Here is a 10,343-nt window from a genome sequence, read left to right as displayed (position 1 = left end):
TATAGGTTTTAAGTTTTTTTAATATAAAATTTATTGTCAAATTGGTTTCCATACAACACCCAGTGCTCATCCCAACAGATGCCCTCCTCAATGCCCATCACCCACTTTCCCCCCCCTCCCACCCCCCATCAACCCTCAGTTTATTCTCAGCTTTTAAGAGTCTCTTATGTTTTGCTTCCTTCTCTCTCTGTAACTTTTTTTCCCCCCTTCCCCTCACCCATGGTCTTCTGTTAAGTTTCTCAGGATCCACATAAGAGTGAAAACATATGGTATCTGTCTTTCTCTGTATGACCTATTTCACTTAGCATAACACTCTCCAGTTCCATCCATGTTGCTACAAAAGGCCATATTTCATTTTTTCTCATTGCCACGTAGTATTCCATTGTGTATATAAACCACAATTTCTTTATCCATTCATCAGTTGATGGACATTTAGGCTCTTTCCATAATTTGGCTATTGTTGAGAGTGCTGCTATAAACATTGGGGTACAAGTGCCCCTATGCATCAGCACTCCTGTATCCCTTGGGTCAATTCCTAGCACTGCTATTGCTGGGTCATAGGGTAGATCTATTTTTAATTTTTTGAGGAACCTCCACACTGTTTTCCAGAGCAGCTACACCAGTTTGCATTCCCACTAACAGTGCAAGAGGGTTCCCGTTTCTCCACATCCTCGCCAGCATCTATAGTCTCCTGATTTGTTCATTTTGGCCACTCTGACTGGCGTGAGGTGATATCTGAGTGTGGTTTTGATTTGTATTTCCCTGATGAGGAGCGACGTTGAGCATCTTTTCATGTGCCTGTTGGCCATCCGGATGTCTTCTTTAGAGAAGTGTCTATTCATGTTTTCTGCCCATTTCTTCACTGGATTATTTGTTTTTCGGGTGTGGAGTTTGGTGAGCTCTTTATAGATTTTGGATACTAGCCCTTTGTCTTATATGTCATTTGCAAATATCTTCCCATTCCGTTGGTTGCCTTTTAGTTTTGTTGGTTGTTTCCTTTGCTGTGCAGAAGCTTTTTATCTTCATGAGGTCCCAATAGTTCATTTTTGCTTTTAATTTCCTTGCCGTTGGGGATGTATAGGTTTTAAGTTTAAAAAACATTAAAGTTAGGTACCCTTTTCACCATTCTTTCTAACTAAACTGGCTAAAAATGAATCTCTAGACCCAACTGCTTTAGATAACAAGGCTTCTTACGTTGTAATTATTAGCTTCTTGGCCCAAATTCCCCACTGGATTAAAATCTAGAGGACAGAGTTCAACGTCTTAAGCAAGTCTGCATCCTAAACTATAGAATTATGCATTTCAATGCAGTAGCCACTAGCCACACATATAGTGACTAAGCATTTGAAATGTGACAAATGAGACTGAGCAACTGAATTTCTAATTATATTAAATTTTAATGAATTTAAGTTTAAAATTGAATTCAGTTATTGGGAAACATCTAAGCATGCTTGGAACAATTCAGGTATGTGAGTCTACTTTTCCAACTACAAAGTTTATGAAATCTAAATACAGGTTGACTATTTCCAATGAAAACTTAGTATCTGCAGTGAGACAGGCCATTAAATGTTAAACATACATGGGATTTTGAAGACTTGATATGGAAAAAAGAACGTAAAAAAATCTCATAAACAATTTTTAATATTTTTTTTTGAGAGGAAAAGAGAGAACACAAGCAGGGAAGGTGCAGAGAGAGAGGGAGAGAGAGAATCCCAAGCAGGTGTGCAGAGCCTGACATGGGGCTCGATCTCACAAAGCACGAGATCATGACCTGAGCCGAAATCAAGAGTCCGAAGCTTAACAGACTGAGCCACCCAGGTGCCCCAATAATTTTTTATATTGATTACATGGTGCAGTGGCCATATTTTGAACATATTGGGCTTAATAAAATATATTAAAATTAATGTCACCTGTTTCATTTTACTTTTTAAAAGTCATTTCTAGAAAAAATTAAATCACACGTGTGACTTACTTTATATTTCTCTTTGATGGTAATGCTCTAGCACATAGCACATTCAAATGTTTGTTGAATGAATGAATGAGTTCAGGGACCTGACCCAGGTCACTCAGAAAGGCTCAAAACTGAGTCTCAGGTTCCACTGACCCTCACTGCCTCTTTCTTTCCACCACTCATTGTAGCCTCCTCTGCTCCACACAGTGCTTCCTGGTCACAATCTCATGTCCAAGTGTAGATCAGAAAACTTCCTCATGGAAGTCAGCTCTGTAAACTCTGATGAGCATCTGTGTTGAGGTTCTGTGTGGAAGTGGCTTCTAGAAAACGGAGCCCTCTTTGAGGGACAGAAGTAAATGACTTAGGGTGCCAAATCTCAGAGGACCTTTTTGTTTCATATTTTGCTGTTTCTGGGTATCTTTTCTGAAATCTCCAGTCATCTCATGTATGTTGCCATTCTGAAAATCCTTCCAGTAAAAGCGTGGTTTTACACTCTCCTGGGCAGACTTCTTGCCATCCCCTGGGCTCTGGTGACACAAAAGAGACAGGAGTAACGTAGGCTGTCTGCGCACAACTGGAGGAGGGCCGAGAAACTGTGGCCACCCACGCTGCTCCTCGCCAGAGGAGCTCGGCACTCCCTCTCCAGCGGCTGAGAGAGCAGCTGCTTTGTTAGACCCTACACCAGAAGATTCGCTCCAACTCCGCGGAGACCGCTCCCCCAGACTGCAGTCATTACAGAGTGGTGCTTCTCCACAAATCCTGCACAGAGCCATCTGGGCCTGTGACTTGTACACTGGAGTGAAAGCACTGTAATTTCTCAGTTTCAATTTTAGGTCCCCACGTTCATGCTGAAAGTATCTTTATTTATGAAAGATTTCATTTAACAGACATTCATTCGACAAATTTTTATTGAATACCTGTCACGTGCCAAGTGATGTGACCTGCCAAGATGAAACCATACAGACTGATTTACTGGTCTGAACTGTACAGACATTACTTTCTTAGCTGAACTATAAATAAATTATGCATAAATGTATCTGAACTATCAGGCAAGAGAGGCACAGATAATTTTTAAGAGCATAATCCAAAGATGCATCTGTATATAAAATAGTAGACTTACCATCCTGGCTCAAAACTAGAGTTCTCTCTGGACCAATTTTTTTGTTTTTTTGTTTTTGTTTTTGTTTCTGACAGTGACATCAAAACATTTGGTGTAATTCTAGGAATTATTCTAAGGAAATAATCAGATATATGGTGTAAAGATTTATAATATATGAGTGGTAATTGCAGTGTCACTTAAAAGAGAAAAAATGCAAACCCTCTAAATGTTGAATAAGAGGTTTGATTTTTGTGCCTATGTGGCTGAAAATTATTGCAAATCATTGCAAATCAAGTTTTGTTATTTTTATTTCCTAAAAGTTTATTAATTTATTTTGAGAGAGAGAGTGTGTGTGTGCAAGTGGGGTGGGGAGGGGGAACAGAGAGAGGGAGAGCAAGAACCCCAAGCATGCTGTCAGCGCAGAATCTGGTGCAGAGCCCAATCTCATGATCCCATGAGGTCATGACCTGAGCCAAAATCAGAGCTGGATGCTTAACTGACTGAGCAACCCAGGTGCCCCACAAATCAAGCTTTAAAGAATACTTAGTGATGTGGGAAAAATGTTTCCCTTATACATTAATATTTAAAGGTCAGGACATAAAAGTACACGTGGTTTATGTTTTCAATTTGAGGGAATACCTATATAGTCAGAGAAAAATCCTGGGAGGATGGATATTGAAATTAACAACATCCCTGGGGGTGAAATCATGCAGAGCTTTTATTTTCTTCTCTCACCTTAAATTTTTTTATGTTCTGCATAATTGTTTACTATTTTTGTAATAAAAATAATGAAATTTTTAAATTTTTGTTTTTTAATACAATCTATTGTCAAGTTGGCTAACACACAGTGTATACAGTGTGCTCTTGGTTTGGGGGGTAAATTCCCGTGATTCATCGCTTACATACAACACCCAGTGCTCATCCCAAGTGCCTTCCTCAATGCCCATCACCCATTTTCCCCTCTCCCCCACCCTGTCCCCATTAACCCTCTGTTTGTTTTCTGTATTTAAGAGTCTCTTATGGTTTGCCTCCTACCCTCTCTGTTTGTAACTAAAAAATATTAGCTTTAAAAAAAATCAGTGCATTTTCCTCTATAGAACTAATTTGTAAATATTAAAAAAAAAAGAAACTCATCTCTGCACCCTTTCCCTTCCCCCCTCGCTCCCCCCCCCCCCGCCCCGCCTCCCCCCCCCCCCCCCCCCCACCCCAACATCTCCACTTTTCCTCAGATACACATTCTGGATCTGTCACACTAACTCTGTTAAAACTTTTGAACCCTTTTGTAACATTGTGGTAAATTGTGTTTATAAGACACATTGCATGGGCAATTAAATCTATAAACTTACTTCCTGAGAGTGGGAGGTATAATGCTGTCACTTCCCTGGGCGATTGGGAAGACACCAAGTAGGGAGGAAGCTAGTGCAGCTCCTGGCCTATAAGGAGCCCTCCTTATAGGGAGCTTCTCTTCTCCCTGCCAGTATTTATCCCTTTCCCACTCTCTGCCTTGTAGAGTGTTACATGTTTTTATATTAAATAATTCATTTCTTTTTTCATTGTGCTAACATATACATAACATTAAATTTACCATTTTAACCTTTCCAAAATGTCCAGTTCTGTGGCATTAAGTGCATTCGTGCTGTTTTGCAACCATCAACATCATCCATTTCCAGAACTTTTTTCATCTTCCCAAACTGTAACTTGGTACTCATTAAACAATAACTCCCCATTTCCTCCTCTCCCCAGCCCCCAACCACCATTCTGCTTTCTGTCTGTATGAATTTGACTACTCTAGATATCCCAGGTAAGCAAAATCTTACAGCATTTCTCCCTTTATGACTGGCATAATTCACTTAGCCTAATGTCCTCAAGGTCCATCCAATGCTGTGGAATGTGTCAGAATTTCCTTCTTTTTTAGGGCTGGATAATATGACATTGTATGTATACAGTGCATTTTGTTTATCTGTTCATCTTTTGATGGACGCTTGGGTCGCCTCCACCTGGTTACTGAATAATGTTGCCACTAACATGTGTGTACAGATATCTATTTGAACAATTCTTTTGCTTGAAGTAGTGATCGCTGGATCATATGTTAATTCTATTTTTAATTTTTCAAGGAACCAACAGACTGTTTTCAATAGTTGCTGCACCATTTTACATGTAATAGTGTTATTTTTATTCACTTTTCTTCTCCCTAATTAAGTTGATATCTTCTTGAGATCAAGTGCATTCACTTTGGAATCTCCCCAGAGCAATTAGAGAATTGCCTCAAGCATCATAGATGCTCAATAAATCCTTGATGAATAAAAGTCCTTTTTTCTAACTTCTAGAAGCTCATTTCCACGGTTAGTGTGTCCTTTTTCTCCTCCTCATTCTTTCCTCAGCTCTCATAAACTGTGATTGAGCAGACCTCTGCCAATAATCTCCATATCTTTAATGATGTATGACCTTTGGTCATGCAGCTTCCGGTTTAGTGTCACTCAGCCGTTAAGAGCTTGGGCAATGGAGTCAGAAAGATGTGGCCTCAAGTCCTGGCTCTGCCACTTGTGAGGCATATGACCTTTGGTGAAGTTCTAACCTCTTGTTTTGGATATTTATTGCTGTATAACAACACACTCTGAAACTTAGTGGCTTGAAACAATAACCATTTCATTATTCATTACAATTCTGTGAGTCTGCTGAGTCAATTCTTGTACCCCACATGGTGTCCACTGGGGTCATTCACATGGCTGCATTCATCAGTGAGCTTGGCTAGGGTTCAGATAACCAAGAAGGCCTCACTCACATGTCTGGCTTCTCAGTAGGGAGGGCTAGAATCACTGGGGACTGGCTGAACCTTTCTCTCTTTTTTTAGTCTCTCGTAAAAACTGGACCTCCTTTTCTGTGAGGTCTCTCTCAACAGGTTAGTGAGACTTCTTTACATGGCAACTGGCTTTCGAGAGAACAAAAATGAAAATTGCCAGTCATCTTACAACATAGACCAGAATGGGCCCAGCATCATCTCCAATCTAGTCTGTACAAAGCAGTCATGCCCAGCTGAAACTCAAGGGAAAGGGAAATACTGTAGAGAGGCAACACTTGGTGGGACGAGGGCCATATGCATAGTGGGATGGGGAAATTGGTAGTCATATTTACAGACAATCCCTCTCTAAGCCTCTGCTTCTCCATCTGTAAAATGGGAGATAATAATAATAGTTATTTATAATATTATAGTGAACATTCAGCATGATAAAGCATGCAAGATATATACTAATCATGATGCTAATTATTATTGTTATCTTATTCCAATCAGGGTGGAAGTCATTCAGGCTCTTTCCAAAATTCACTTCTCTTCTCTTTATCTAGTAAGATCAATGCTGCACTAATCATCACCACGAAGAGTACTGGAATCAACACAAAAATCCCTACTCTCCCAGGAACAGGCCAAGACTGGCCTCCTGGGAATCCTCAGGGCTTTCCAGTCCCCACACCTGTTGCTCACTTCCCTCTTGAGGTGTGGCTCTTGAAATGAGAGGTCATCACAATCTTTGGAGGTTACTTTCGAAATGCAAGAGCTTTCTGTCATTTGTTTTTATGAAATCAACATTTTGCTTATTGAAACATTTTAATGCCTTCTCTTTGGGAACTTTGAGATTTCATTGTGTACTTTCATGAAAGAAAATAAAAAGCAGAAGACAGCACAAAATGCATGCATTTCATAACTCAGATACTCAAAGAAAAATGTCATTTCCATGCTGATCTGGTTTTCTCACCAAATCGTATCCATTGGTGGGTAGGAGGAAAGATTTGCTTGGTTCGATCTGATTTAAAGTGTAGTCTAATCTGATCATTCCAACAGCTCCTTTCTAGATGGTGCACTATTTTTCTTGGATAAAATGCTCTGTATCTTAGTCCTGCCCTTCTTATAAGATGGTCTCTGGATATAAGGGGGAATGATATGGCTTTTAGTGCTTCCTGGACAAATGGAAGAGCCAGAGTCCTTGGGGCCATGTCCTAACCCTCCTCTCGTCTCCAGGGTGATGCCTCTTGTCCACCTGTTTACTTCTTGCCCCACAGGCACAGGCAGCTGAAGCCTGAGGCTGGTAACTAGTCATTTACTTTTCTGGGTTTAGGCAGCACTCCTAGTGCCACCAGCCTGATTCAATTTCAGCTGCATCCCTGTGGGTGCTGTGGCCAGTTGGTGACTCAGGCAGTCGGCTTTGCAGCCCTCTCTCAGGAACAACCATGCCTCAATACAACAACCTCTCTGGCATTCTCGGCAGCTCAATTCTCAGCCCCTTCTGGGTCCAGCCTCTCTCTAGTTGACCACACTGCCAGTGCCATCACCTTATCCTTTAAGGGTTTTGCTCTCTCAGGGCACCTGGGTGGCTCAATTGGCTAAGTGTCCGACTTCGGCTCAGGTCATGATCTCACAGTTCATGGGTTTGGGCTCCGCGTCGGGCTCTGTGCTGACAGCTCAGAGCCTGGAGCCTGCTTCAGATTCTCTGTCTTTCAGGCTCTCTGCCCCTCCCCCACTTGTGCTCTGTCTCTCAAAAATGAATACATGTTAAAAACATTTAAAAAAAGAAGTTTCGCTCTCTGAAATAATGCTTTGATAAACATATTGTGTGTGGCTGGTGTCTTCCAGGAATGGATACAAAGGAGTGGAATTGTGGTATTATTATATTTTAAAATGGTCCCATTTACCTCCAAAGTCACTATTGACAATTTATACTTTATTTCCCCACACCCATGTTAATTCAGAAGATTATCAACTCTATAAAGTTGGCCAATGTGATGGTTCTTATAAACGGATTTTAGTATTGCTAAGCATTTTTTTCTTATGTTTAGTGACCATATCTATTCTGTGAATTTCCTGTTCATATCTTGACTTCTTTTCTATCATTTTTTTTTTCTTATGGATTTACATAACCAAATGCCTACATTAGCTTGGGCTGCCATAGCAAAATACCATAGACTGGCTTAAACAACAGAAATTTGGTTTTTCATAGTTCTGGAGGCAGGAAGGTCCAAAACCAAGCTGCCTGCCAGGTGGGCATCTAGTGAAAGCTCTACCCTTGGGTTACAAAGTCTTGTTACTTTGTAGCCACTTGGGCCTGTTTTGGTGCTTGCATATGAAACATGAAAGACTTCCCTCTTCTTCTTCTTATAAGACCACCAATCCTATTAGATTATGATTATTTAACCTTAATTACTTCCTAAAAGCCCTATCTCTAAATATTATCACATTGTGGGTTAGGGCTTCAACATATGAATCTGGGGGTGAGATGGGGGTGGGGAGGAGACATAATCAGTCCATAACACTAGGGTAATATTCATTTGTTTGTTACACAATTTTGCATACACACATATGCCTATGTGTGTATGTATATGCATATACATTCATCTTCAAATATTTTCTCTTAGACCATAACTTGACTTTGAATTTTGTTAATTGTGTCTTCTGTCATAGAGAAGTTTTTAGTTTTGCAGTGTGGAATTCATTCATCTTTTTTTAACAGATTTTTTTAAACTTTTAAGAAAATTTTAATGTTTATTTTTGAGAGAGAGAGAAAGAGGGAGAACAGAGTGTGAGCAGGGGAGGGGCAGAGAGAAAAGGAGACACAGAATCCAAAGTAGGCTCCAGGCTCTGAGCTGTCAGCACAGAGCCTGACGCAGGTCTCAAACTCACAAACTGTGAAATCATGACCTGAGCTAAAGTTGGACACTTAACTGACTGAGCCACCCAGGCACACCTTTTCATGGCTTGCTATTTTTATGATTTGTTTAAGAGGGCCTTCTATATCCCAAAGTTCATAAACATATTATTTGTTCTTCTGTATTTGAGAAGAAGAATTTGCACATATGCCTTTTGAGACTGATGCCTTTTGCTGGGGCGGGAAGGAGGTATAGTTTTAACTAATGGTTTAATTTCTTTAATGGTTATTCATTTAATGTTTTCTACTTCTTGGACAAGTTCTGATTATTTATATTTTCCTAAAAAAGTCATCCATCTCATCTGGGTCTCAAGTTCATGGGCATAAATTTCTTCATAATGATTCCTTTAAAAATCACCCTTTATATGTGTACATCTGTCCTTTTCATGCCTAATATTACCTACTGTTTTCTCTGTTTTATTAATTGTTCTAGCAAAATGAATTTTGGCCTTAAGCAAACCTGTAGTTTTATTGATCAAGTTTGCTGAGTTTTTCTCTATTTCATTAATTTCTTTTCCAATATCAATTAATTCATTTCTTACCACTTATTTTGGCTTCATTCTGTTTTTCTTTTCAATATTTTTTATGTTCTAATAAATAAATGTAAGGCTAGAGTTTTCTTCTGAAAATTGCTTTGGCCATATCCCATTGGCTTTGATGTGTGCTGTTTTCATTGTGGTCCAGTTCCAAGTAGTTTATTTCCTCTTTAAACCAACAGATCTTTAGAAGTGTTTTTATATTTCAGGAGTATAGACTTATTTTGGCTCCCTGTTTGTTAATTTCTAAATTTATTGCATTCTGACCAATGAATGTGGCCTGTATAATAACAGTTTTTAAAAATATGTTGCCATTTCCTTTGGGCATAAAACAGAGCCAAATTCGGTGAGCTCTGTATGTGTGCTTTTAACTGAGACAAAAAAAAAAAAGCTTAATATTGTATTATTTTTTGCCTTCCCGTTTTGTCATAACTTCTGAGACAGGCAATCATTTAGTTGCATTTGATAACAAAGCTATCTTTGACTCGTTTATTCAACAGATAGCTATTGAGTGCCTTCTTGTTCTAGGCACCATAGGCTTTGGGGGACACAAAGGTGAGCAAAACCAGACTATCTGCTCTTCTGTGTTTATAGTCTAGTGAGAGTGGCAGACATGAACCACCTGGTCCCATCAGTGAGACAATGCCCCAAAGCAAAGATATTTGATTCTATGAATGCATGTCACAGAAGGTCCTGTCTTAAGGAAAGCTTTCCTGATGCTCGAGTAGAAAGCCAAAAGGGGAGTAAAGGGCTGAGAAGGGAGGAGAAGAGTGTTGTAGGCAGAACAGCATGTTGCAAGGCCTTTCTGTGCAATGTGAACAAGGTGTCCCAGGTCCTGGAAGCAGGCCAGTGTGCCTGCAGTACCCAAACCACGTGCTCAGCAGCAATGCTGGGAAGAGTACATGTGTGTGCATGGTGGAGGGAGAGGGGGTGAAGATCACACCAGGCCTTAGGAAGAGGTTTGTCTTTATTTAAGAAAAATGGGAAGCCATGAAAAGAATTTAGGCAGGCTTACAGGATCACATTTGTGGGTTTAAAAAATAAACTGGAGGGGCGCCTGGGTG

At 40.0% G+C, this 10,343-nt stretch overlaps 1 long non-coding RNA gene across 1 annotated transcript in view; it reads right to left on the bottom strand.

Moving 5' to 3' along the window:
• Window positions 1–206: 206 nt before the first annotated feature.
• The window catches only part of LOC128313887 (uncharacterized), a 54,180-nt gene continuing 44,043 nt past the window's right edge, over window positions 207–10,343 (bottom strand). Inside the window, exon 3 of the long non-coding RNA XR_008294938.1 lies at window positions 207–2,478. This is a non-coding gene — a long non-coding RNA (uncharacterized LOC128313887). The remainder of the gene's footprint in view (window positions 2,479–10,343) is intronic.

The sequence above is a fragment of the Acinonyx jubatus genome, chromosome C1, assembly GCF_027475565.1.
Source record: "Acinonyx jubatus isolate Ajub_Pintada_27869175 chromosome C1, VMU_Ajub_asm_v1.0, whole genome shotgun sequence".
NCBI lineage: Eukaryota > Metazoa > Chordata > Mammalia > Carnivora > Felidae > Acinonyx > Acinonyx jubatus.
Note: the sequence above shows the minus strand (reverse complement) of the source record. Positions and strands in the feature narration are given on the sequence as shown.